We start from the raw sequence: 27,469 nt of genomic DNA on the forward strand, positions 1-27,469 counted from the left end.
CAAAGGGGCTCTAGGCCCCATGCAAGTCTGAAATCCAGTAGGGCAGTCATTAACCCATAAAGTTCCAGAATGATCTCATTTGACTCCATGTCTCACATCCACATCATGCTGATGCAAGAGGTGGGCTCCTACAGCCTCGGGCAGCTCTAGCCCTGTGGTTTTGCAGGGTACAGCCCACTTCTAAGCTGCTTTCACAGGCTGGCATTAAGTGTTTGTGGTTTTTCCAGGCATATGGTGCAAGATGTCAGTAGATTTACCATTCTTGGGCCTGGAGGACAGTAGCCCTCTTCTCACATCTCCACTGGGCAGTGCCCCAGAGCAGACTATGTGTGGGGGCTCCAATCCCACATTTCCCTTCTGCCCTGCCCTAGTAGAGGTTCTCTATGAGGGCCCCATCCCTGTAGCAAACTTCTGCCTGGATATCCAGGCATTTCCATACATCCTTTACAATCTAGGCAGAGGTACCCCAACCTCAGTTCTTGACCTCTGTCCACCTGCAGGCTCAACACCATGTGTAAGCTACCAAGGCTTGGGGCTTGCAATCTCTGGAGCAATGACCTGAGCTGTACCTTGACTCCTTTTAGCCATGACTGGAGGTGAAGCAGCTGGGACACAGGGAACCATGTCCCAAAGTTGCATAGAGCAGTGGGGCCCTGGGCCCTGGCCACGAAACCGTTTTTCCCTCCTAGGCCTCTGGGCCTGTGATGGGAGGGGCTGCCATGAAGTCTCTGACATGCCCTGGAGACATTTTCCCCATTGTCTTGGTGATTAACATTTGGCTCCTCGTTACTTATGCAAATTTCTGCAGCAGGCTTGAATTTCTCCCCAGAAAATGAGTTTTTCTTTTTTATCACATCATCAGACTGCACATTTTCCAAACTTTTATGTGTTGCTTTCTCTTGAATGCTTTGCCACTTAGAAATTTTTTCTGCTAGTTACCCTAAATTATCTCTCTCAAGTTCAAAGTTCCACAGTTCTCTAGGTCAGTGGCAAAATGCTGCCAGTCTCTTTGCTAAAACATACCAAGAGTGACCTTTACTCTAATTCCCTACGAGTTCCTCATTTCCATCTGAGACCACCTCAGCTTCAACTTCATTGTCCATATTACTATCAGCATTTTTGTCAAAGCCATTCAGCAAGTCTCTAAGACGTTCCAAACTTTCCCACATTTTCCTGTCTTCTTCTGAGCCCTCCAAACTGTTCCAACCTCTGCCTGTTACCCAGTTTCAAAGTCCCTTTCACATTTCAGGTATCCATATAGCAGCACTTCATTTCTTGTACCAATTTACTGCATTAGTCCATGTTTACACTGCTATGAAGAAATACCTGAGACTGGAGAATTTATAAAAGAAAGAGGTTTAATTGACTCACAGTTCTGCATGCTGGGGAGGCCTCAGGAAACTTACGATCATGGTGGAAGACACCTCTTTACAGGGCGGCAGGAGAGAGAATGAGTCCCAGCAGGGGAAATGCCAGACACTTATAAAAGCATCAGATCTCATGAGAAGTCACTCACTGTCATTAGAACAGCATGGGGGAAACTTCCCCCATGATTCAATTACCTCCCACAGGGTCCCTCCCATGACACATGGGGATTACGGAGATTACAATTCAAGATGAGGTTTGGGTGAGGACACAGCCAAACCATATCAGTGTGTATATCCTGTTAACCTTTTAATGCCAATAATAGATACTATGAATGGATAATTTATAAAAGTTATGTAATATTTTTAGTTCACTTACCTATGTATTACACAATTTTGATATCTTTGTGTATTCTTCTATAATACAAGTTTAAATTTTGCTCATTTGTATGTCATAATTTAAACAATCCTTTATTGATGAAAATACCTGTTTTTTTTTCCTAATATTTGTTATTAGAAATTTAACATGGTGAATAGCACTATGTTGCACATTGTTCAAAAATCCTAGGACATATCTGATTTATTTTAAAGATAAATTTCTAGAATTTGAATTATAGGACCTAACATATAAAAGCGTTTGACCATATTATAGAGGAGAAGGAAAGTCCTTTTAAAATATTTAAAAATAGGCTGAGCACAGTGGCTCATGCCTGTAATCCCAGCACTTTGGGAGACAGAAGTGGGAGGATCACTTGAGGTCAGGAGTTTTGAGACCAGGCTGGCCAACATGGTGAAACCCCGTCTCCACTAAAAAGAAAAAAAAATACAAAAATTAACCAGACATGGGGTGGCACATGCCTGTAATCCCAGCTACTTGGGAGGCTGAGATAGGAAAATCGCTTGAACCTAGGAGGCGGAGGTTGCAGTGAGCTGAGATTGCACCACTGCACTCCAACCTGGGTGACACAGTAAGACTCTGTCTCAAAAAAAAAAAGAAAAGAAAAAGTTAACAATGGATTGAATTGATGAAACTTGCATTTTAGAAAGATTATCCTAAAAATAATTAAAAGGGCAAATGGAAAAGATTGGAGGCAGTTTACCAGGTCAGATTTATCACAAAAATCTAGGTGAGAAAATAATAAAGCCTGCACAAAAGAAGTCAAATTACTAATGGAACGTGGCAGAAGATTTTAGAGATACTAATTTTGTAGAAGTTCATGGACTGGCAACAGTGACTTGGGGGCCAGAGGAGATAAAACTGATTGTGGATTACCTCTCAGTTTCTGACATAGGTATGTAACTGGGTGGATGGGGATGTCCTCATTCCTTTCAACAGGAAAGACAAGAGAAACAGGTTTGGAAGGAAGAACAGATAAGTTGAGTTTGGCCAACTTTGACATATTTGTGGCCATCCATGTGGAGAAATTCCTTAAGCAATGGAACAGGTCTTGGAGTCACGAGGGCAAATGGTTTAGAGATTAATAGATGTGGAAGTCAGCAATCCTTCAGTGTAGCTGTAATCATGGGTGTGGATGGCTCTCCCAGGGGTGTTAAGAACTGCAGCATGAGAAGATTAGGGTGCTCAGGGTGCTGCTCTCTGATGTAATAACATTAAAGTTTAATCAGAGAAAGAAACAGCCATAGAGGAGACTAAAAAGGAGAGGTCAGAGAAACAGGAGAAAAATCCAATGGAAGGTAGAGTGAATAAGGACAAAGAAGAACTTCTCAAGAAGAGAAAAGCTAACAGTGTCACATGTCACAGCAATGCCAAATAAAATAGAAAGGTGTCCTTTGAATATCACTGGAAGTCTTGCCTAGAGCAGTTTCAGTAGAGTGGCAGGGATAGGCACTAGAATGTCATGATTGTACCTGTGATTCAGGAAGATGACTGTCCTCACCATGGGCAGAATGACGTAGGGAAGGAAGAGACAATAATGTGGGAGACAAGTGTGGTAAAGATGGGATCAGGACCCCAGAAAGGAGATAATAAAGGCTAACCCAAGGCAGGCACCATAGTATCAGAAAGAAGGGGCCTGGGTAGTGGATTTACCAAGTAGATGATGATAATGTGTGAGAAAGATGATGGAGTGGGGCTCTAAGATTTTCATCTAAAACAACAGAGAAGATTGTGAAACTGTCCCAAAAGGCAGAACTAAGGAAAAGAAATAGACATTTTTGCTGATGGAGATAAGACATTTTTGTTGATGGAGAAGAGATATATTGATGGAGGTGCCTGAGGGTATATATGGAGGTGCCTGAGGGTAGGGTCAGTGTTCACATGGAAACAGTGTTCACATGGAGACATCCGGAAAGTGAATGCTACAGTTCTGCAGCTCTGGGGAGGGGTGTTGGTTGGGGACAAACATCATTGAGCTTTCCCATAAAAATAGGGATTTCAAATCATGGAAAAGGATGGAACGACTCAAGGAGATTACTGGAAGTGAGAAGAAACAAACAAACAAACAAAAAACCCTTGGGAAATGTTTAAATAAACAGATATCACAGGAGGAGCCACAGAAAACAGGGAAGAAGTGATCAAAGCAATAGCAGGAAAATAAGGAGAATATTATTTCAAATGAGTTTATATTTTTTGATAACTAGGTGAGCTGTAAGAAACAAACTTTCTTTTCACAGGCGACTACAAAAAAAAATAGATTGAATTACAGGTGAGGTGATGAAGTGGTTTTAGGAAATTGAGATCATGACCAAATCAGACCACACCACAGATCAAGCAGGATCAAGGAAGCCCCTTAGTATCTGGGCTTTTCCCAACTCCTGCTTTGTCCTGGAAAATATATTTTAAGAATATCTACTGTAATACTGTGATTTATTAATATGTTGTCTTTGAGTTATTTTTTCCAACTTCTATGTTCTTTTGGTATGAAATTAAGCACCTAACTTTAATTCTATGCAATAGCTTTTGACTTACTTTCCTCCCAACTGAAGTTACAGCAAAAAGTTTATGATCAAGGCACATTGCTAAAAACTAATCTGTTTTGACACCATGAAAATCCATCAGAGGTAAAACTTTATGAGACTTTCTCTTCATGTTTTTTTCATTCTAAAAAAATAAATTGTATTAATATCCAATAAAGTATGAATTCATATATCAAACTTTTTAAAATTTACTGAAACTTGCTCATTGATAACTATGGTGTAAATTTAAATATAGATCCTTAAACTAGGGTGCTAGGAGAGGATCTTTATCCTTTCCTAATTGAAAAATGTACAATCTCTGCTCACTGGATCATCCTCATTTTGGATAATTTTAATAAACTGAAAAAGCAGTACAAGTATTACTTGTTTTAGAATATCAAGTATAAAGTATCATCTTTAAGATGTGGTGGTTAATTCCTCCTTATTTTCATGTAGCTTACAAACTTACAGTGTAAATGCAATTTTTATGTTATGCCTGTAATTCAACGTATTTTTCTGTAGACACCTGTGAAAAGTATATTTGTTACAGCTCACCTAACCAAAAAATATAAACTCACTTTTTCTATCATTGGTGTTTCATTCAGTTTTCCAGGTTGATCTTATAAACGAGTTGATCAATTATGTGGGAAGTGCTTTTCACTTGGACTTGGATTGAGACACAATGTCTCAGGATGTTCAGGCTGAAAAAAGATGTTTGAGATATTATGCCAAATAGAAAGACTCCAAGATCACATCCTAAAGAATTGAGCAGGCTGGGCGCAGTGGCTCATGCCTGTAATCCCAGCAGTTTGGGAGGCCAAGGTGGGCGGATCACGAGGTCAGGAGATCGAGACCATCCTGGTTAACATGGTGAAACCCCATCTCTACTAAAAATACAAAAAATTAGCCGGGCGTGGTGGTGGGTGCCTGTGGTCCCAGCTGCTCCAGAGGCTGAGGCAGGAGAATGGCATGAACCCGGGAGGCGGAGTTTGCAGTGAGCCGAGATCACGCCACTATACTCCAGCCTGTGCAACAGAGCAAGACTCCGTCTCAAAAAAACAAACAAACAAAAAGAATTGAGCAATAAATTCAGGCTTCAATGTGTATCCAAATATAGTATTTATAAAGATAATAAGGAGAAACCTAAAGCAATTCTTCTGTATAATTAAAAATCCAAATAATATAAAAGCATGTACATACATATAACTTCTATTTTAAAATGCAAATGGAAACATGTCTGGCTTCCTTTTTTTTGCTTAATATATTTTAGTGATAAGCCCACATTGCTTATGAAGGTACTGCTCTTTCCATTATGATTATGTAATTTTCCAGCCATTAGCTATTATTACCAGAGCCACCGTGATCATTTTTGCATAGAAACAGGTTGTTAAATTGAAAAAATTAATTAGAATTCCAAGACGATTGATTTCAGATACCAGAAAGAGGTATCTGGCAAAAATCCCAATTGGCAATATTTTCACAAATCTTGAGCTCCTCGCTGACTTCCAAGTTGCGATAAAAAATAAAGGGGGACTGAACACTGAGAGGATTTTGTGAGAACGATTTTTGAAGGACTATCCCAATCCAGAGGGGTAGGTGAGGAGATGAAGGATGCTATTGTTTCACCTCATTGCACATTCCAGGAAAGCTTGGTGTGTTTGCCTGCCTGGAAACCAGAGCTCAGGGAGGCTTTAGCTGACTTAAAAATTGGATGCATCATTCACTTCATAGGTATAGCCGTTGAAAGCTCCTCAGGATCTTCCAAAGTGCATGTATGCACGCACACACCATCATCATCAGCAGCAGCAGCAGCAATAAATATTTGCTGGTTCTCGAAAGGAGGGTCAAAGCTTCCAACTTCGGAGCCATCAGTAGCAGCAGCTAGCTAGTTAGTCGGGCGATGGAAGAGGTGAGGTAGAAAAAGAGGAGATACGCACTTGTATCCCTCTTCCCCAAAGGCCGTAGACCCATATGGTGTGGGGAGGGGAGGATCAGTCTTGCCCTAGGAGATTGGTGCTGATGAAAATTTACAAATTATACTGCATTTTGAAACTTAAAATAACCCAGGACTTTTTTATTTTTAATCTAAGAGTGACCAGGAGATATATGGGACCAACTGGGGAAATTTCATCAGTGGTATTAGAAAAAATTTCCCCCAATGAATAAATTTTTTAAAAGCACAGTGGTGGACAAAAATACAGTTGCACTTTGTTTCATCTTACCAATTGCTTTTAAGAAGGTTACGTGCTTATCTTTGCTCACATATAAAGAGAACATTCATTTTTAAACAAAGACAACATACTATCTGTGGATTTCCAGAGCAAAGTTAGAATTAATGAATTTAGACTAGGAATAATTGAAACTGAATCAGTACTCTAGAGTTACACTTTCCAATAAGGTAAGCATTAGCCACATGTGCCCTTTAAATTGATGAAAATTAACAATTCAATTTCTCAGTAAAACTAGCTCGATTTCAAGTGTTCAACAGCCACATGAAGTATGTTCAACAGCTGCATGAATGTAGCTATTATCTACCTGATTGGGTAGGACAGATATAGCACATTTCCAAAATCAAAAAGTGTTTGGTTCTCATCACAGATAGTAAATCATTTAATTCTCATAAAACATAGTGGAAAGGGAATAATAATAATTATTATTACTACTTACTAGATGTAAAATTGAAGGTTGGAGAGTTTTAGAAGCTCAATCAGGTTTTTTGGTTCCGAGTCCCATTTTCTTTCCTCTAAAACACATTGATTGACTATCAAGGCAAGTATGAAATGTATCAACCACTTTGCTCTATGTCCGAAATATAAAGAAGCATATTCTGGAATCTAGAAATTTCTAAAAGAAGGAAACTAAGCCCATCTCTATGTCATAGCTTTGATGGAAAACACAATCTTGTATCTGTTTTGAATACTTCCCATTTTACAATCCATAAAATGGGATTTAACCAAAAGACTGTGAAAAAATGGAAGAAGTTTTAGATAGCATTAGTGAATTGCTAAATAACTGCACTTGTCTACATTATCCTTTCACTTTGGTATGATTGTCAAAGAAACTATTCGCTGGCTTGGATGTGCGGACATGTTTTTGAGACCAGGCTCATTTTCTGCTGGCATTTGAACCCAGATAGCTTTTACAAATGAAGATAAATAAAATTCATAATAAAATATTTATTCACACTAAACACCTAGGAGTGTGTGGGAATAACAGTTTTATTGGGGAAAGGAAATACAGGGGCCAATTGAAAAAACACGAAGAATAATTACCAGTAAGTGAGGTTTGAAACTCATTTCCTGTACAGGAAGACATGAGTCCAACTGGTACAGAGGTTAAGGTTCACTTTTTGCATCCTTGGAGACAGAATCTCAAAAATGGAATCTAAGGTGGTCTTAAGTGCAAAACCTGAAGCGGGTAATTTATAATCCTTGGAGTTTAGGAGTCGAAAACAAGGGACAAGGTGGACTCTGTCCACTTCTCTCCATTCTTACAACCACTTTCCTAGTTCAGGCCACTGCCCTCGCTCCTTGTCCCTAGTTCTGCTTCAACTTTTGCTTTCCACCTTCCTAAAATGTAAATCACAGATGAGATCATGTCATTGACTGAACTTAAACTCCTCTGCGTCTTCTTTAGGCTAAAATTCAAGTTCCTCAGTCTGTGTTATAAGTATGTCATGACCAGCCTCTTGCCTTTCTCTGCATCCTTCCCTCTTGCCCCTCCCCCATCCTTACCTCTGCCCCTACCCCACTGCTAAGCCTCAGCCTTACTGAAGTGCTTGCTGCTTGCTGAACGACTTCTGCTCACTCTTGTTTTTACACCATTGTGGATCATTTTCCTTTTACCTGAAGCCCTTCATCCTGCTTCTCCCTACAAATTTCACTGTGGAGCTTGCATTTGAACCCAGATAGCTCAACCTTCAGAACCCATTTCATAAATTCTGCATAATTAGTCCATGGTGGGGACAGGCTGAGAGCCCCTCTTGGCCTCTTGTATTGCCTGATCCTGCTGCTTCTTTCTTCCCTCTCTTTAGTTAAAACCTCAGACTGTGTCACATCCTTCTTTTGAGTGTGACCAGCTCTCATGCACCAATGAGATTCACTTAAATTTGATTCACCAATTCAGATGACATAGTACCACTTCTCTCCCTTTAGAATATTTTTTAAAATTAAAAAGCATAATAATAGAAATCCATCCCACCAAATAACACCTAGTCATCTTGGAAGTTTTTAATAGGGAGAGGAGCACTTCCTTTGTAGGCTTAGGTTGATACTTTTCTGAATGCAGAATGATGTTAAAAATATTCAGCAATGAGTATGGCATGGACACTTGACTTGTCAGAATGGATGCTGGCCAGTATATGGTACTCAGGTATTCTTACTGGATATCCATCCTGCCTGGAAGCAGAGAATAGGGATGAAAATATTGAATGGCTCTTAGAAACTTCCAGGATTAGATAGCACCCATGTTTCTAGCTGGGGTTGTGGGGGATATCTCAGGTATCTGACTGTGCATCAGTGAAAAGATTTCTTCTGGCTCAAGCAAAAAAGAAATCAGGTGCTGATGGTTGAGTGCATTACTTCATCCCCCTTCTTAGGTAATTACATCACTCCATCTCTCATGTCTTGTGATGAGTTTGGCAGTTTCCTAAACTAAAAATTTCCTGTGATTAACCTATGCACTCTTGCCTGTTAAATTTTGACAACAATTTACTTTCTTTTCCAGGATTTGTCGTTATGACCAGTCAATTGGTTGGAAATACTGATATCAAAGGTCTCTCAGTAACCTCTTTTTTCCTTGGAAGTCATCGTGTGTTTTCTTCGGTATTTATCAGTATTTTGAAATATAACTTAATAGTGTTTGTTAATGAGGGATATAACTGTTATCTCTTCATCTATAACTGTCCATTTCTAGTAATCTAGTAATCTTTTAAATCTTTTTAATCTTTTAAATCTAGTAATCTTTTAAATCTAGTAATCTAGTAACTTTTAAAAGATTCTTCGTGTTTTATCAATTGGCCCCTGTATTTCCTTTCCCCAACAAAACTGTTATTCCCACACACTCCTAGGTGTTTAGTGTGAATAAATATTTTATTATCAATTTTATTTATCTTCATTTGTAAAATGAAATACGTATATATGTATGTATATATACATACATACACACACACACACACACATAATGGTATAGCCACTTGTTTATCTTTATTCTCTATCTTGTTAGTAATTGTATAGGATTTGGCTAATTCATTTGAGCCTTAAAACTTGGTTTGCAAGGTCGTTTTCCTTTATAAAAGTATGTATAACTCACTACTTTCTGATTGATTCATTTTATAGAACATTTAATTTTATTGTTTAAATTTATTTTTAAGATATCTATTTTTACTTTAAAAATAAGTCTTTCTTAACTTTAAGAACAAGAAAAAGGTAAAGATTTAAAGTGAATTCTTCATCAACATTTTTAAATGACTCTGTACTCTTTGACTCACCTCTGTGAGTTCCTCTTCATTCACTTTGGTTTCTAATTTCGTGTTAATAAGTGCTCTGCTGTCTCTGTGTGCTTCCTGTTTCATTTGAAGACTTACTTATTCTGTCATTTCATCCTTATTTCAGAGCATGGCTTCCTGATGATTATGTGACAAGGGTGTGGGTGGGGGATAGTGGTGTTGGAGATGGCAGGTTGGTTTCAGGCCAAGTGGTTGCCAAGGCATCCATTCTGCCAATCAAGGCAAGCTGAGCGCTTCGTTGCTCTCTTCTGGGTTGAACTGAAGCCTCCAGTACTATTACACACACCAGGTCCCTTCTCCGTGTAATATACATAATATTGCTTTAGATAGCTTTGGCTGGGACAGTGCTTACTTTTTCCATGAGTATGAACAGGGGAAGATCAAACCTTGCCAACTGTTTATCTGTGGATCACATTTCTACCTTAGTAGCTAATAATTTTTCCTTCTCATCACAGATTTCTTGTGCAAGCCTTGTATGAACCACATAATCTGCGTCTGTCTCAATTTCTTATCTGCAAATGGAGCTAATAACATTGGCTACTTTTCTCCTGAGATAGTCCTGAGGATTAATAAGCTGGCTTTCAAAAGCACAAGTGTCTAAGATGATAGGCGCTCCATAAATTCAAATTACTATTATTGCCATTCTCCCTACATACTGGCAGCTGAATAATACACTCGCATAAAATATTGTATTTACATAGACCTTTACATTTTGAGAACTATTTTGTAACATTAATTTAGACAAGCCTTTCTATCTGCACAGTCTCAGCACCACTCTTCTATGGATAAAAGATTTGTTAGGCATCCTTGGTGGATCTCTCTTTTTCATTGAGTCTTCATTGTTTTGCCAATTCAAGTTACTATTATTATTTTTAGTCCTATTCTGTCTCTGATTTGAAGGAATTGTTCTACATCAAGTCTCCTTGTGGTGCATGGGATTTATTCTTTAGATTGAATTAATTAGATAATATACAAGTAATTTTGGCTTATAAATTGATAACCCTGTAAAAATCTTGCCTTGTTAGAAAGCGACAGAAGAAATTATAGGCTAGGCTGAGATCTAAAAGGAGAGCTCCAGAATGGAGGCTTGGACCAGGGGCAGACCAGGAGCTTATCAAGATACAATTGAATAATCAAAGGGTGGAGCCTGGACAAAATGTTTACTTGTCTGGTAAGCCTTAAATGTTTACATTGGCCAATTGATCCCCTTTCATCTTCTCTTGCCCACTAGGAGACCAACATCCATTAAACTCTAGTTTTTGGCAGTCCTGTTCTGTTCATTGTTTATATCCTGAACTAGCATGATATGCTTGGCTCTTTATCCCTCTATGATCTCCCATGCTGTCTTTGGATCTGATGCCTAATTCTGGTTCAGAAAAGCCCCTGGGACTTTACTTACGCACCAGTTTAGTGCGTGGTTTTCCCAGCTCCCACGAAAGGGGATAAAACATTGCTTTGATCAATATCTCTTTGGTAATGGTTTGCTTCTCTTTCCACTACTCTCCTCCATACCCACATACCACATGCCCTCAGGGATCTCCAGATGATATGGTCTTCTTGAGATTTCTTGCCAATACCCAGACATCAGACCCTCCTGTCATTCCCTTTACACCTGGATTAGCCACTGTGGTAACTGGAGGCATTCTGCCCTCAGGCCTTTGCTGTTTAAGGGTTTCGCCACCAGAGGGTGGTATTTTCCTCTTACGATCATTGAAATTGTTTATGTTGAAATGGTTTTTATTACATAAAATATTTCTATAAATGAAATAGCCTATTTTCTAGTAAACAGTATAAGCTTGTATAATATAAAAAATAAAAATAAAAACAATACATGGTAGATTTGGAAACATTTCTCCTAAAAGCCATGACACTAAGTCATGATAGACATGTGATTGAAACTTTTCTGTTTCACCTGAAATTGAGTTTATAAATCATGACTTTGAAATTTGAAGCTCAAGTAGGGCTTCTTAAACTTTCCATGATCTATCCAGAGTTTTTCTGAAATCTTTGTTCATCATACAAGTACATTTTAGTTAGTTTTTGTCTGTAGGTGTTTGCAAAATAAGCCACACTCTCAGGTAAATTCAGTCCAAGTTTATCGAGAGTAGGCGTATGAGAACATGTTCAGGCTTTACTAAATAGACAAGAGATCTTGATATCCATAATGTTAAAAGCTAAAGTCAGGACAACATGTAAAAATGCTCGAGAAAGAAAAACAAATAGTCACTAAGATTCCACAAAATTGTTATCTTGGCTAAGTTTATTTAACATACAAAAAACACAAAGCCATGTGATTCTTTACCCAGGAGGGGTCAAGAAATTGGTATCCAATAGAGATTCCAAGGGAATAGGCAAACACAGCAGCAGCTGAAAGCAAATCTGAAAAGAAGGTAGGGCTGGCCTTTGCTGCACATAAGCCTGGGAGGAGGGAAAATAGCCGTGCTGGGCCTGAGAGAAAATATTAACTGACTTGTTGAGTTTAGGAAAATCTTAGACTCTCTTTAGTTTTTGTCAGAAATTCCAAATAGCCCAACTCTTTTCAAAGACCAGAATTTTAATTTTCAGCCAACATTGGGATGGACCTTTCTATTTGGACAAAAATAAACTTCTAGAAATCAGGGACTTTGAGTTCTGGTGGGGTGACCTGGTCACTCACTAGGTAAATGTTTATAGATAATTTACAACTTCATCATATGTCATTTTTCAAACTTACAAAAGGCAATGACTAAAATTGACTGGTAGTAGTCAAATGTGTACCATAGAAAATTAGGGGTTTTGTGGGGTGACTTGAGAATGCTCTGCTGCAGTGAAAGTGAGTGGCTGCGAGGTGAAATTTGTGGGCTTTGATCCTCTTACCTTTCAGCCAAAGGAACTTTGCTTTATTTATTTTTCAACCTTATTTTTTTAAGTTTTGGGCCATATTTCATTTGAGAAAACCGGTTCTTCGTGCATGATAGATATATATTTGGAACCATTTAATTAAATGATCGCTAAGTTCTTTTTAATTCTAAAGATGTTTTTCTATGACAATTAATGATAGTATATATTACATAGAGCACATACACACATGCATGCATACACATATATACATTGTTATATATATATATATATATTTTTTTTTTTTTTTTTTTTTTTTTTTTTGAGACAGAGTCTCACTCTGTCGCCCAGGCTGGAGTGCAGTGGCGTGATCTTGGCTCACTGAAAGCTCCGCCTCCCGGGTTCACACCATTCTCCTGCCTCAGCCTCCTGAGTAGCTGGGACTACAGGTGCCCGCCACCACGCCCGGCTAATTTTTTGTATTTTCAGTAGAGACGGGGTTTCACCATGTTAGCCAGGATGGTCTCGATTTCCTGACCTCGTGATCCGCCTGCCTCGGCCTCCCAAAGTGCTGGGATTACAGGCGTGAGCCACCGCACCCGGCCCATTGTTATAAATTTATACACTATCTTTCTCCAGTGTGACTTGATGTACCTAATTACAAAAGTACATAGTCAATAAAACTGAAAATTGGCCTGGCGCAGTGGCTCACACCTTAATCCCAGCACTTTGGGAGGCCGAGGTGGGAGGATCACGAGGTCAGGAGATCGAGACCATCCTGGCTAACACGGTGAAACCCCATCTCTACTAAAAATACAAAAAATTAGTCGGGCATGGTGGCGGGCACCTGTAGTCCCAGCTACTCGGGAGGCTGAGGCAGGAGAATGGCGTGAAACCGGGAGGCGGAGCTTTCAGTGAGCCGAGATAGCGCCACTGCACTCCAGCCTGGGAGACAGAGCGAGAATCCATCTCAAAAAAATAAAATAAAATAAATTTTAAAAAAATCTGAAAATTATTACCAATAAAAGCTAAGCCTTGGAAACTAAAGATAAAATCCTAAACCTCCCACAGATTGAACAAACCCTCATTTGGCCAAAGGGACCCCAGAGAAGTCTTGAAAACTGAGTTCCCAACCATGATGAGACAGGAGGTCAGACACGCATTGTTACACCCCATCCCTTTGCAGTTTAGACACAACAACTGACCAGTATTAATGTTAAAATAGAGATCACAAGACTGACAGAATGGACTCTTCATGGCAATAAGACACCTAATTATAAACAGGACCTAAGGCCATGCCAGGCAAGGTTAAGTCACACACCCCTACACTTCAGGAATAAACTATGTTCTAGCTGCAACAAGGTTTTTCTTTTTTTCTAGCAGCTAAAGAAGCATTGGCCTCAAGATGAGCAATATTAAAATAATGACAACACATCCAGCTCACAGAAGCTAACTGATCCCCTGTTCCACAAGCCATAACTACAGCTTTGATTTCAATAACATTCTCCTGATGAAAAAACCAACCATAGATTGCACACTTGTGTGCCTTTGTGTCCTAAAAAGACCTTTTGATGTATAGGGCCTAATTGTAATACATTTAAATGTTATCTTTACCCCAAGGTAAACATGGGTCATATATACGAATATTTGCTCAATATGCATGTGTCAGGACCCCCTTCATGAATATTACCAGCTCCTCGTATAGACTGTTGAATACATATGTTACTTTAATTTATTCAACTTAAATTCCTGTCTAAACCCTCCTCCTTTGAAGTAGCTGTCTCTAGTCTTTGTTGGATGTTATGCTTTTCAGCCTGTGGAATGGCCACCTTGAAGGCTATAATCTTTTATGAGAAATAAAGTCTCCTTTCTAAACTCATAAATCCTGTAGTTTTTAAAGTTAACAACCTCATGCAATAATAGCAAGGTACGGCAGGTTGGAAGAGGAGCATGATTATATTAAACAAACAAACAAGAAAAATCAGAGGTGTGAGAACTTACTGCACACAAAACCCAGACCAAGTTTCCCTGATAATCAAGGTAAAACTTAAAGCATAGGGGATACTTGTTTTTTTTAATAAGAGAAAACGTTAAGATTAGGAGGAAAAAAAATTTCCTATCCCCAAACTTTGAGAATAATTTCTTATATGTGGCTTTATATGAAGGAAAATGTGTGACATAATGGGTAATCTTTTTCTGATTAGAGGTTTACTAAAAATATAGGCAAATTCCACATCTCATCTTTACGACGAGTAAAAATCCAAGGAAGTAGTATTAAGCCATCACTCTGTAAAGGCAATTTTGTTAGGAGGCTGAAGTAACATGCTCTATTTTTAAAACTGCCTTTTGATTGCAATTGATTTAGGCATAAAACTAGGAGAACTGTGAGTTGTGAATGGCTATCATATCCTCTTTTAGTATTGAGATGGCATTTAATGGAAACTACATGGTAGGCAATTTTAAATTCTCATTATCAAGACATAGTTGAAAGATAGCCTTTCCTTATTGTTGCAAGAAGACAGCAAAATGATGTTTTGCATGAATGTGAAATTCCTGAGATGGATTTGCTTAATAGCTTTTCACTGGATCTCTAACGGGTGGGCCAAGAGGTTGAGGTTGAGCCAGCAGCTGAGTGAATCAGGTGTAAGCTTTTAAGGGTACCATGAAAGGAGCGAAGCCTCCTTAAGTGAGGCTCTTCACACATCTGCCATGGGGGCAGATTAAAATGCCTCTTTGTATGTTTCTTTCTAATGAAAACTAGAAAGAACAAACACATCAGGGGAGTACTCCTTTGTGGTCATGTTTTCTACGTTTGGAGCGGAGAAGACAAGCTGGGCTCCCTGCCTTCTGACATCACTGATCTCTGTGTCAGAACCTGGCTTTCCTTTTAATTCTTTTCTTTTTATTGCTTAAAATTTTATTATCCAAGATTCTATAATCTAAGATTAGGATATAAAAAAAGAGGCAAAAACCCCTCAGAGCAGCATGGCTTCCCAAATTCTCTGATTTTCAAATGGACTCCATCGTATTTGACAACTGAGTCAGATAACGGTGACAAGATAGGATGTGGGTAGTTCTGTGGTGGAAAACCACTCATTTTACAGATGGAGACATGGAGGCTCCCAGCAAGTGAGGAGTCACCGCAGATCAGAGAACCGCTGGCCACAAACCTTACCTAAATTCCAGATCTTGCTGTTTCTGCTCTACCTTTCTAGCATATCCACAAAATTATTAAAATAGCAAATGTTTTCTTTAAACATGTCTTCTTAAAGGTGTGTGTGGGGGCGGGGGCATAAAGATGGCAGAGATGGGATTGGAGAACAGTGATGTCAGCTGTTTGCTTTCTGGCTCCTGAGGGTTTTACTTTGTCATTCATGAGACAAAAAAAAAAAAAAAAAAAGAAGGAATAGAAAGAGGCCAAACTTCCCCAAGAGTCTGAGTTTACCTTCCTAATGACATGTTTATTTTTCCACATTTTACAAAGTGGGACATGGCCCTCTACAACCAGGCCTGCCTTCGTGAGCTTTGGGCATTGCAGTCATTCCCTTAGTTTAGCTACAGCTTTGACAGGGTATTTCTTATAAGATCGTAGAAGCTGAATTCTGGAAAAGCTTGTACCACTTACCATTGTCTATAACAGGATGCAACTTAGATGAGAAATAAGAATTGAAAAACAAACACTAAGAGCAAAGTTGTGTCTCATGACCATCACCTCAACATAATTGTTTTCACTTCTTCAAATTTCCTTCCAAGTTTTATCTGTAATATATACATTTTTATACTTGTAATCACAGTTTATATAAACTTTCAAGATTAGCTTTTGCACTTAGTTATATTATAAACAATTTCTCGTGTTGTTAGAAACTTTGTAACCACTTTTTATAAAGATGACATCATGCCCTAAGTTGATAGCTTATAATTTATTTAATTATTCATCCATTACCAAACATTTAGGTTATTTTCAGTTTATTTTTCTATTATATATGATGCTCTGATAAAGAGTTTTATAAACATAGCTGTCCCCCTTCCTCTTATTTTCTTGGAGAAAATACTGATTACTGAGAAGGGCCAGAAGAGTTTTATGATATTATTGTATACCTTCTGGGGACAGATTCTATTTTGCGGGGCCTAAAGTTTATATCACTTGGCAACAGGGGCATCTTAAGAAAAAGAATATGAAATTATAAACATAAATTGCTAGGGAACTTTCCACCTTGAAGGGACTCATCACAGTGAGGAGCCATAAGATCAGCTGGTGTCAGATTCACATTGTCAAAGACATTCCCTCAAATCCTGTAGTACTTTCCAATTTCATCAGTACAGGATGAGTACTTCATCCCTGAATCTTCATGAGTACCATGTTTTCTGATTTAATTATGTTCAGCAAGTGTAGCACAACTTAATCTGGTTACATTTAACATGAATAATTTGCTTTAGTGTGCATTTCTTTGTTAAAAAGGCCATGTTTCAATATCTATTGCTACATAGCAAACTACTCCAAAACTTAGTGGCTCAAAACAATGGTTGTATTATATTTCACAATTTGGTGGCTGAGAGATCTAGTTAGGGACAGTCTGGGTGATTCTTCTACTTGGCCTAATACAGACTGTAGTTCTTAGCCTCCAGATGGAGTGGTCGGAAAGTTTAAGATGGCTACCCATTCATTTCTGGCACTTGGGAGGAGATGACTAGAAGTCAGGGCTTAGCTGGGACTGACAAGCAGAGCTCCTTTATATGGTCTCTCCGGCATGATGATCTTAGGGTAATTGTTCTAGATTTTGAAATCTGTGAACAGTGGTTTTCCTATATCTTATTAGTTAAGCAAATCACAATGGCTGGTCTAGATTCAAGGGCAATTTCAATGAGACTAGCAAAGAATTAGAGGCTATCATTAACCACAGGGTGATATTTTTTCCCTAATTGTTTTCTTCTTTTTCCCTAATTGTTTACCTGCTCAATAATATCCTATATTGGAATTTGAAAGAATAATAAAGATATAAGTAGAGCATTAACATGGTTTCATGAAAATAAGAAAAGAAATTTATAACTTGCATAAATCTACTAAATGTACTTAACATTGAAAAATCAGAATTTCTTTAATAGACTTAAAGTCACTAACTTAGAGTTATATTAAATATATTACATATAGTTTTATATCCTCATCCTTCATCGTATTATTTATTTATTCATTTATTATTCTGTTCCTTTAGTAAGATGATAAAAAACAGACATCAAATTTCCATTAGCAACTTTAGGCATAATCATCCTAAATAAATACTACAGAAAAACTGGCATTGAAGACAGTAGATATGCAAGCCACTTATCTCCTTGCCTTCAGTGTCGATTTCTGTCCTGTGTTCTTTTATGTGTTGTAGGTTTCTGATACCTCACAGATTACCTTTCCAAGTTTTTATTGCCAGCCATATTTTAGTTAGATCTTGTCAGTGAGAGGTCCTGGAAAGGGAATGAAAAAATGAAGAAGAGAGAAAGTGTGACTCACTTCTCCTTTCCAGCTTCTGGGCCTCCTTCCACAACAACATGAAGCTATGGATGCCTGCATCCTCGGGCACTGTTCCCTGATTCCAGCCCCTGTCCAGTGGCAGTCCCCTAGGCTATACCAGCACCTGTAAGCAGAGACCCATTGATAGCACCAACTCCTACAGAGCAGCACCTCCTCATCAGTTCCAACGCCAGCTACATAGGGCCAGGTTGCATTTCCAGACTGCTGCAAAACACACTTCATCCCAGCTCTCCAAGCACCTATTGCTTGGCACCCATCCATGCTCCCCAAACTAACATGGGTATGCCCTCCTGTGTTTCCAGGACCTCCTGAGACACCTCAGAAGTGCAAGTAGGCCCATGGGTTCTACAACCTCCTCTTCCCTTTTGTTTCTCTGGCCCTGGGGATAGTAACTGCTTCCTGCAGGTGTTAATAGCTGGGTTATTTCACATTCTGCTGTTTGCTCTTTCAGCCTCTAAACATCTTGTAAATAGTCCCCTCTGCTTGAAATGCCTCATGTGGATTCTACTTTCCTTACTGGACTCGGAGTGATAGAGTAGGTGCTATGTTACTGCTAGTCTTTTGCAGATATGAGTAAAATGTCCACTAAGAAAAAATGCTTAGATTAGTGCAAGTAGTGTGACAGAATGGTGATTATATCAGCAAGCCATTTATAAAATACTGGTGCTTTGTTTCTGTGTTTTTAATATCTTCCCTTGTTTATATGCTCTGTGTACATAGTAACAATTGTGTCTCACAAAGAAAGACTGTATTTTTACAAAACAGAAAGCAAACATTCTGGGAGTGATACTTATGTTCCTTTTCAATGTCAAGTTGCATTTTATAACAGCTGAAGTCACAGGAATATGTCCACTGATTATTCTGTCATTAACAGTTCACAGGCAGGCTTTCGAAAATGAAAAAGTGGGCTGTTATTAGGAAAAGAGCTTGTGATGAAAACCTTTCCATTTTTTTTGGTTTGACAAAAACTAACCAATTTTGGCTTTGTTGCCATTTTAAAGCCATGAACTGCTCCAGAATTTTTATGTTTTAGGATTATCTCTGCAGGCTGTGGAAACTGAAAAAGCCAATGCTAATTCTGTTTTGAACAAGAATCCTCAAAGAGAAATGTTTATTTGCTATGCCTTGGCTCATATATTCATTTGCCAGTTCCACTAAATTTATATTGAGAAAGTTTTTCATTTAATGTCAAGATTCAATAACAATTTATTAATTAATTTGTGGTTATTAGATATCATACAAATGCTAAAAAATAAATGATTAGGATCAAATGTCTTGAAAAAATAAAGCTAAGAGGAAAACTATTCAAAATTAAACATTTATTTTGCCATGATTGCAATTATCTTTGATATTCAGCATATAGAAATGGCATTAGTGACTATCACAAAGGTAATAGGTACGGTGTTACGTCACAGAGATTGGAGTAAAGAAAACTAGAAATCAGTGAAATGTACTTCACTGGATAGCTTTCCATTGTGGACTGAATGGTTATGTCTCTCCAAAATGTTGAATCCTTAATTCCACTGTGACAGAATTAGGAGGTGAAGCCTTTGAGAAGTGATGAGGTCATGAAGGTGGGGCCCTCATGAATAGGATTAGTGCCCTTATAAGAAGAGGACACAGAGTTTTCCACTATATGAAAACATAGCAAGAAGACAACAATCTGTAAACAAGGAAGAGGGCCCTCACCAAGAACCTCACCCACCTGACACCCTGATCTTGGACTTTAAATTTCCAGAATGGTGAGAAAAAATGTTTAAGCCTTTCAGTTTAAGGTGTTTTGTTACAGAAGCCCGAGCTAAGTCTTTCTTTTACTCTCTCTCTCTCTTTTTTCTCTCTCTGTGTATGTGTGTGTGTGTGTGTGTGTGTGTGTGTGTGTGTGTGTATGTCTGTCTGTCTGTCTCTGTCTCTTTTCCCCATTTTTTCTCCTGCTCCTACTCTGGCCTAGAACTAAGAGATGGTGGAATTTAAATATGTTACTTCTTGGTTATGCTTTCCAGAGCTTTCACACTGTTGCTGGCATTTCTTTCGAGAAAGCCATTCAGGCAAACTATGTATATATCACATTTGAACTAGATTTGCAAATCACCTAGGAAATCTTTACAAACCTCCATTGATTTGCCACAATGACTTTTATTCTATTAATGTAATTTGTTTCTTTCTCAGTTTTCAAGGGGAAATGAAATTTATGCAACAGTCCCTCCACAATTATTTATTGAGCAACTACTATGTGCTAGAAACTGTTCTAAGCTCTGGGGATACAAGAGTGAACAAAACAAATAAATAAACAAATTGTCACTCTTTTGGTGCTTGCATTCTAGTATGGTGAGATAGGACATAAAATAAATAAGTCAAACATATAGTATATTATATTTTGTGAGTAACATGAAGAAAAATAAGGCAGAGAAGTGCAACAAGAAGTGTATATTTTTTTAAAAAAAATAAGGAGGCCAGGAAAGTCCTCATAAGTAAGGCAATATTTTAGCAAATACCTAAAGATGATGAGGAAGCCATCATACATATCAGGGGAAAGAGTGTTTTTGGCAGAGAAGCCAGCAAGTATAAAGGCCCTAAGGCAAGAACATGCCTGCTATGTTCAAGGAATGAAAGGTAAGGGAGTGTGGCTAGAGTCTACGTGAGATGATCTCAGATGAATTCACACAAGAAATAAGGCCAGATGTTAAAGAATAAAGCCATATAGGCTGTGTAACTTTAGCTTTTGCTTGATTGAGAAAGGAAGCTATTACAAGATTTTGAACAGACAAGTGATATGACCCAAGTAATATAATCTGACTGTTTTAAGGAGGAGACAGTGATAAACTGCCTCGCATTATGATAGGTCAAGCATGTTGGGGAATGAGAGTTTACCAGTGACTTTGGCAACAGAATATCAGAGGTGACCTTGATAAAAGCACTTTTGGTAGAGTGGAGAATGGGTGAAAATTAATAGAAGGTGTTAGAGAGAGAGAAGAAAAATATTTGTGGATAAAGAGAGAAAGTACTTTGTGTGTGTGTGCCTGTTTTTGCTGTAAAGGGAAGGGGTGGGAACTGGAGAAGGAAGAAAGGAGGAAAGGCAAAGACAGGTTTGTTTTACTTTTCTTTAAAGATGTAAAAAGCATCATGATGTTTTATGCTTATAGAAAAGGTGCAATAGAGGAAAATACACTTGTAATGCTAGAGAGATGGAAGAGTTTTTACAACTTCTTTGAGTCAATGAGCAGGAATGGACATGCTAGTCCTGTTCAGAGGTGAGACTTGGCTGATAGCATGGGCAGCTCACCCACAGTAATGAGAAAGAAATCCAAGCAAAGGGGTTCAAATACAGGAAGTCAAAAGAATGTTTTGTTAGAACTAGGTTGAAGTTCTCTGATATAGTTTGGCTCTGCGTCCCCACCGAAATCTCACCTTGAATTGGAATAATCCTCACGTGTCAAGGGTGGAACCACGTGGAGATAATTGAATCATGGGGATGGTTTTTCCTGTGTTCTTCTTGCGATAGTGAGTGAGTTGTCAGGAGATCTTGTGGTTTTATAAGGGGCTTTTCTCCTTTTTGCTCGGCACTTCTCCTTACTGCCATCATGTGAAGGATGTGTTTGCTTCCCCTTCCATCATGATTGTAAGTTTCCCGAGGCCTCCCCAGCCATGCAGAACTGTGAGTCAATTAAACCTCTTCCCTTTATAAATTACCCAGTCTCAGGCAGTTCTTTATAGCAGGGTGAGAATGGACTAATTCATTCTCTCTGATAGTTTTTTCCTCTTAACTAAAATATGAAGCAAGGTCACCAGGGGCAAATGACAACAGAGAAGGGTGTTGGAGATTCCACGAGAAGGGAGAGGGAGATGTATGTACCAGAAACATAAAGTCGCATTGCCTGGCAGCATGAAGAGCCCAGCTGGCGTTAACAACCCCAAATTGAAAGCAAGTCTGATCAGTAGGATTGTGTGCTTTCCTTCAGTTCCAAGAAGCTTCTGGGTTACAATAATTGGGCAGAGTGTTCAATTTCACCAAGGTCTTAACCGTAGTTCCATTAGCTAGTCAAAGAAACTAGTAGAGTGTTTAGGGAGTAAAGGGGCGTGCACCAAGGTCACTCTGATTGTCCTTGGAGTTTAAGCTGTGGGAAGAGGGAGAAGGCTTGTGGGAAAGGCAGGCAAAGGAAAGAAGGTTATCAGATTGATAGGTATAGTGAAAGGATTGTTAGAATCAAAGGATTGCCATGAAATATTAATTCATATTAGAGTTTACCACAATTTTAAGAATTTTTTTGTTCCTGTTGTGGTTTCTTCTTCACTCTGTTTTTCATTAAATGTATTCCTATCCCTCTTTAATTAAAACTAGTTACAATTTTATTACTATAGTCCTCTCTATGTAAAATAATATCTTAATATAAAATAATGTATGCTCATTAAAAATTAGAAAATATAGAAAAATAAAACAAAATTAGTATGGTCTTACCATTTACATGTGTTTACAGGTACTGGCAATAATTTTGAATGCAGTTGCTTCTTCACTTATAAGTGGGTTACATCCCAATAAGTCCACTGTAAATTCAAAAAACTGTGAGTTGAACCATTGTAAGTTAGGGACTTCCTTTATGTCATTTCAGTCTTGTTTCTTTTCATCTGATTTTATAAAACATGATAGTAATTATTCTATGTATTTTGTTTTGTACCATGTCTTAAGTTATTTCTTACTATACTCTCCTAAGCATATGTTATGCTGTTACTTTCATCAAGATTATTTTTAATGACTGTGTAATATTCCAATGAAGGATGTTTTATAATAAATTTTGTCTACATTACAGGTTATTTATACTAATTTGTTTGGGTATTAAAATTGTGTAGAGATTAACATCTTTATATTTAGGTTTTCAAAAAGTGTTATTTATATTCCCTAAGGAGTCTTTTATAAGTTCATTCTTCCTTTTTTTTCAAACAGACCAATTCAGGTTCCTCAAACTAATTCCTTAGACATTGTTGTTATTTATATAAATTGTCACAGTTTCCACATAGTATTTTAATAATTATTCCAGTGGATTTAACTATAGTAGACTAATTTTCCATTTTTAATATGTTTGGCTCTCATTTATTTATTTTATTATTTTACCTTTTCAATATTATGCTGCATTTTTTATGGTGCCCTATTATGACCAAAGCCATAAATTCACACAGCCTTATTATTGTTTTGGTGATTATAACAATACTGTAATTTTTAATTACTTAGTATGAGTTAGTAAATATATTATTGGACCAATTTTTCTGTTGAAAGTATCCAATCCTATTTAGAATGTTGTTGGTCGTAAATACTTCATATTACTTATATTAGAAAACCTGGAAAGTGTCCCAGTTGGCAGGTCCCTTTCACCTCATAACAATCAAAGATGATTTTAGATTATAAGAGGTTATGGAAAGGTAACAGGAGGAAGTAAGGAAGAAAAACAACTTGTGCAGCCAAGAAGCTAGGCTTTACTGAACTGGAACTCTATTGTAAATGTAATGGTAGCTCTGTCCATTCGGCTGTAATTCTGTAGTTATTCCTTCAGAAGAGCTACTCAAGGCTTTCTACATTAGGGTCCAAGGACATTCGCCATTTGCGACTTTGTGTGTAGTCAAAAGTGTAGTCATTGAGAATGTGGACCCTGGGGCAAGAATCTTGGGATTTTTCTCTTGTCTTCTTTACTTCCTACTGGTATGATGTTGGGTAGGTTAATTAATCTCTATGTATCTCAGTCTCCCCAACCGCAAAATGTAGACAATAATGTTAACTATTGCACAGCATTACTGTGAGGGTTAGAGGAGATAACAGATGCCATGCATTTAGAAGCCTGCCTGCACAAAGCATGACCAGTAATTGCTAGCTATTGTGAGTTTCTGAAGATTTAAGTTAACGTACGTTGGACAGTCTCTTCCTTAATTTTGCCAGATTTCTTATGTTTTCAATTTCTTTATTTTCTCATATCTTATCTTATTGGTAATGGTTTTAAAATATTAAAAGTAATTGATTTCACTTTGTTCTCTATTTTTATCCTCCTCCCTTTATAAAAAAGCAGAAAATTTTAAAATCTGTTTAAAGAAAATCTTTTTTTTTTTTTTTTTTTTAATAAACTTTGTAAGCACCATCTCATTTTTAGCTTGGGCATCCAACCCAATCCCAAGAGTTTTCCTTATTTCTTGTCTCTTTTCTATGATTACATGTCAATTTCATTCAGTTGCTGCCTCCTTGGTTTAGGTAATTGTAATGCCAATTTTTGATGTTGTTTGAATACCAGAAGATAGATTTTGCAAGAATAAATATCTCAAATATTCTTTTAAAAGCTTCCAAAGGAGAAATGGCTGGGATATTGATAGAATTTGAAAGAGCAATCTTTCTTATGAGTTCTTATGATAGCAAAGTGTAAGCCTCTGTTCAAATAACAAATAACAATTTTGGGAAGAATTCAGGCTTAGTTTTTCTACCTCTTAGAGAGAACTGGTACTATTTATTCTTCACAGTCTTACCAGGAGATTGAAAAGTAATGGCGTGTGTTCTACCCTCACGATTAAAGAGGAAAAGTTCTCTGTGAATCATAATCAAAGAATCTTTGACCTGAAGTAAGTTCAAGTTGAGAATATTCTCATCTCTAAGACTTAGTATAATAATATTTAAATTGCATACCTTTATGATAAAATCAATTATAATATACCTTTAAAGAAAATAAGAAATAATATGAAATATTATAAAAGACGTTTCTTCCAGTTTCCTTTTGAATAACATTTCCTTGGGAAAAGTTATGTCATTTCTTTCAAATGTTTCATCAATATTGCTGGAAAATGGTGCTCCTACACAAAGAAAAATTTTTCTAGTTAAGAGTAAAGAATGTTGTTTAATCAGTGAAAATATTTCAGCAGACAAAAGGTAAACATTTCTAACATACAAGGAGCTGAATTATATTTTTCTCCCTCTGTGTATCATTCTCCTGAACAGATACCCAAGAAATAGCATGAGTATAATTATACAGATATAAATGCAAGAAATTTATTAGATGGGTTGAAAGTTTATAACAATTCTTTACTGCTTGCTTCTATTTTTTAGTGAAGTAGTTAGCCAAGAGTTTATTTGATAATGAGAAAGAAAAATGGAGTTTTGCAAGTTTGAAATAAGAGTAGAAGATATGAGAAAATTGTTTCAGAGATGGGAGGGTGAGTTAGGTAGAAGGATATAAGATTTGGTGTATTCTTTGTTGGGCACAGTTGAGATTGCTGCTCATGTTTAAATCCAACAAATTTCAGCAAAAGGTAGTGGGTTAGATGTTGTTAATCTTGGGGTTTCTCAGATGAGTATGACTGAATAAAAGTGCTCTCGGGACACTGCTCGGGTGATGGGTGCACTAAAATCTCAGAATTCACCACTATATAATTCATCCATGTAAAAAAACCACTTGTACTTCAAAAGCTATTGAAATAATTTTTTTTAAGTGTGTTTGAGAGTTAAGAGCAAATGACTACAGTGTTAGAACTTAAAATCTAAATAGATGAAGGAAGCCAAGAAGGACCCAATGAAGTGAGGAATAATCCTTAAAAGTTAGAATCAGGGGCCAGGTGTGGTGGCTCATGCCTGTAATCCCAGCACTTTGGGAGGCTGAGGTGGATGAATTACCTGCGTTCAAGAGTTTGATACCAGCCTGGCCAACACGGTGAAACCCCGTCTTTACCAAAAATACAAAAATTAGCTGGGCATGGTGGCGGGCGCCTGTAATCCCAGTTACTTGGGAAGCTGAGGCAGGAGAATCGCTTGAACCCGGGAAGGGACGCTGCAGTGAGGTGAGATCATGCCACTGCACTCCAGCCTGGGCAACAGAGTGAGACTCTCCCTCAAAAAAAAAAAAAAAAAAAGTTAGAATCAGGTATTGAAGGACCCTGACTTGAATAACTGTTGGAATTAGGATATTACAGGGAAAGAAGCGAAAGCAAGAAAAATACGTTGTGGAGAATTTCTCCTTCTGATGAATGTTAAAGCATCTCGTTGCATTAGATTCCATTTCTACAAAACAAATTACCATTTAAACTTAGAGATTTAAGGCAATAACCATCCATTAGTTCACAGTTTTGCAAGTCAGAAGTCTGGTACAATGAAGCTTGGCCCTCTGCTGAAGGTATCACAAGGCCAAAATCAAGGTGTCGTTTGAACTGAATTCTCCTATGGAGGCTCTGGGGAAAAATCTGCTTCTAAGATTGTTTTTGTTAGTGGAAAGAATTAGTTGCTTGCAGCTGTAGGACTGAAGTCCCTGTTTTCTTGCCGGCTACAGCCAGGGGCTACTCTCAGCTCTTAGAGGCTGCTCATATCCCTCAGTCTTCAGTCCAGCAATGGTTTGTCAAATTCTTCTCATGCTTTTAATCCCTGAATTCCTCTTCTGCAACGAGCTAGAGAAGATTCTGCTTTTAAAGGGCCTACTTGATTAAGTAGGGTACATCCACCATAAATTCCCTTTTGCCATACAATGTAACGTAATCATGGGTGAGGCATCTTATCATAATAGCAGATTCAACCCACATTCACAGGAGGGGATTGACAAGGTTGAGAGTCACTGGGGGTGATCTTAGAACTCAGGCTACCCCACTAGTCAAATTCAATTAAGTTCTATTTAAATGTTTCATTTGAAAGATTGATATATTTATAGAATAAGAATTTTCTACTGTTTAATTTGTTTTTACATAAGATTTCCCATTAGTTTTTGTAAATAATGTGTATTGTAGATATTGCTGCTATTGTTAATGGGATTTTTTTTCATTACATTGTCTATTCTGTGAAAGGGCCATATAGGTAAAGTGACTTCCATGTGTCAAAGGAGCCCAGAAACCAAAGAATGAGGAAGACAAATCGAGGTTGTTGGTATTGGGTGTTTTATGGGGGGGAACTTACAAACAGAAGCATGGTCTTGGGTGGTAGCAAGACAGGCAACTCTTTGCACTGTTTCTTCCCAGGCCCAGGGCTTATATACAGTAGGAAAGGGTATATATGGTCCAGCAAGACAATTAAAGGCAACCCTTCAGAATAGGCAAGAATGCGATGTGCATCATATCCTGTAATTTGTGCAATAATATTAAGGTTGACATGTTCTTACACTAAGAAGAGCAAATAGGAATCAGGAGGCATTCATGGGACTGGGGCTAATCAGAAGTCAACATGGTGGGTTAGCAGCCATAATGGAGTCACTTTTGTCTCCACATTATCAAATTGATTTATCACTCATTTTATTATTATTATTATTATTATACTTTAAGTTTTAGGGTACATGTGTACAACGTGCATGTTTGTTATGTACGTATACATGTGCCATGTTGGTGTGCTGTACCCATTAACTTGTCATT

At 37.8% G+C, this 27,469-nt stretch overlaps 1 protein-coding gene across 3 annotated transcripts in view; it reads left to right on the plus strand.

Moving 5' to 3' along the window:
• The window catches only part of MACC1 (MET transcriptional regulator MACC1), an 82,111-nt gene that overhangs the window by 7,904 nt on the left and 46,738 nt on the right, over positions 1 to 27,469 (plus strand). The window contains exon 1 of one of the 3 annotated variants that reach the window (XM_054559418.2): positions 19,000 to 19,866. The exons of the other annotated variants lie outside the window; for them this stretch is intronic. The gene's annotated coding sequence lies outside the window, so the exon portion shown is untranslated. Of the gene's footprint in view, positions 1 to 18,999; positions 19,867 to 27,469 lie in introns of those variants that run through there. 3 annotated transcript variants of the gene reach the window in all.

This window comes from Pongo abelii, chromosome 6 (genome assembly GCF_028885655.2).
Source record: "Pongo abelii isolate AG06213 chromosome 6, NHGRI_mPonAbe1-v2.0_pri, whole genome shotgun sequence".
Lineage (NCBI taxonomy): Eukaryota > Metazoa > Chordata > Mammalia > Primates > Hominidae > Pongo > Pongo abelii.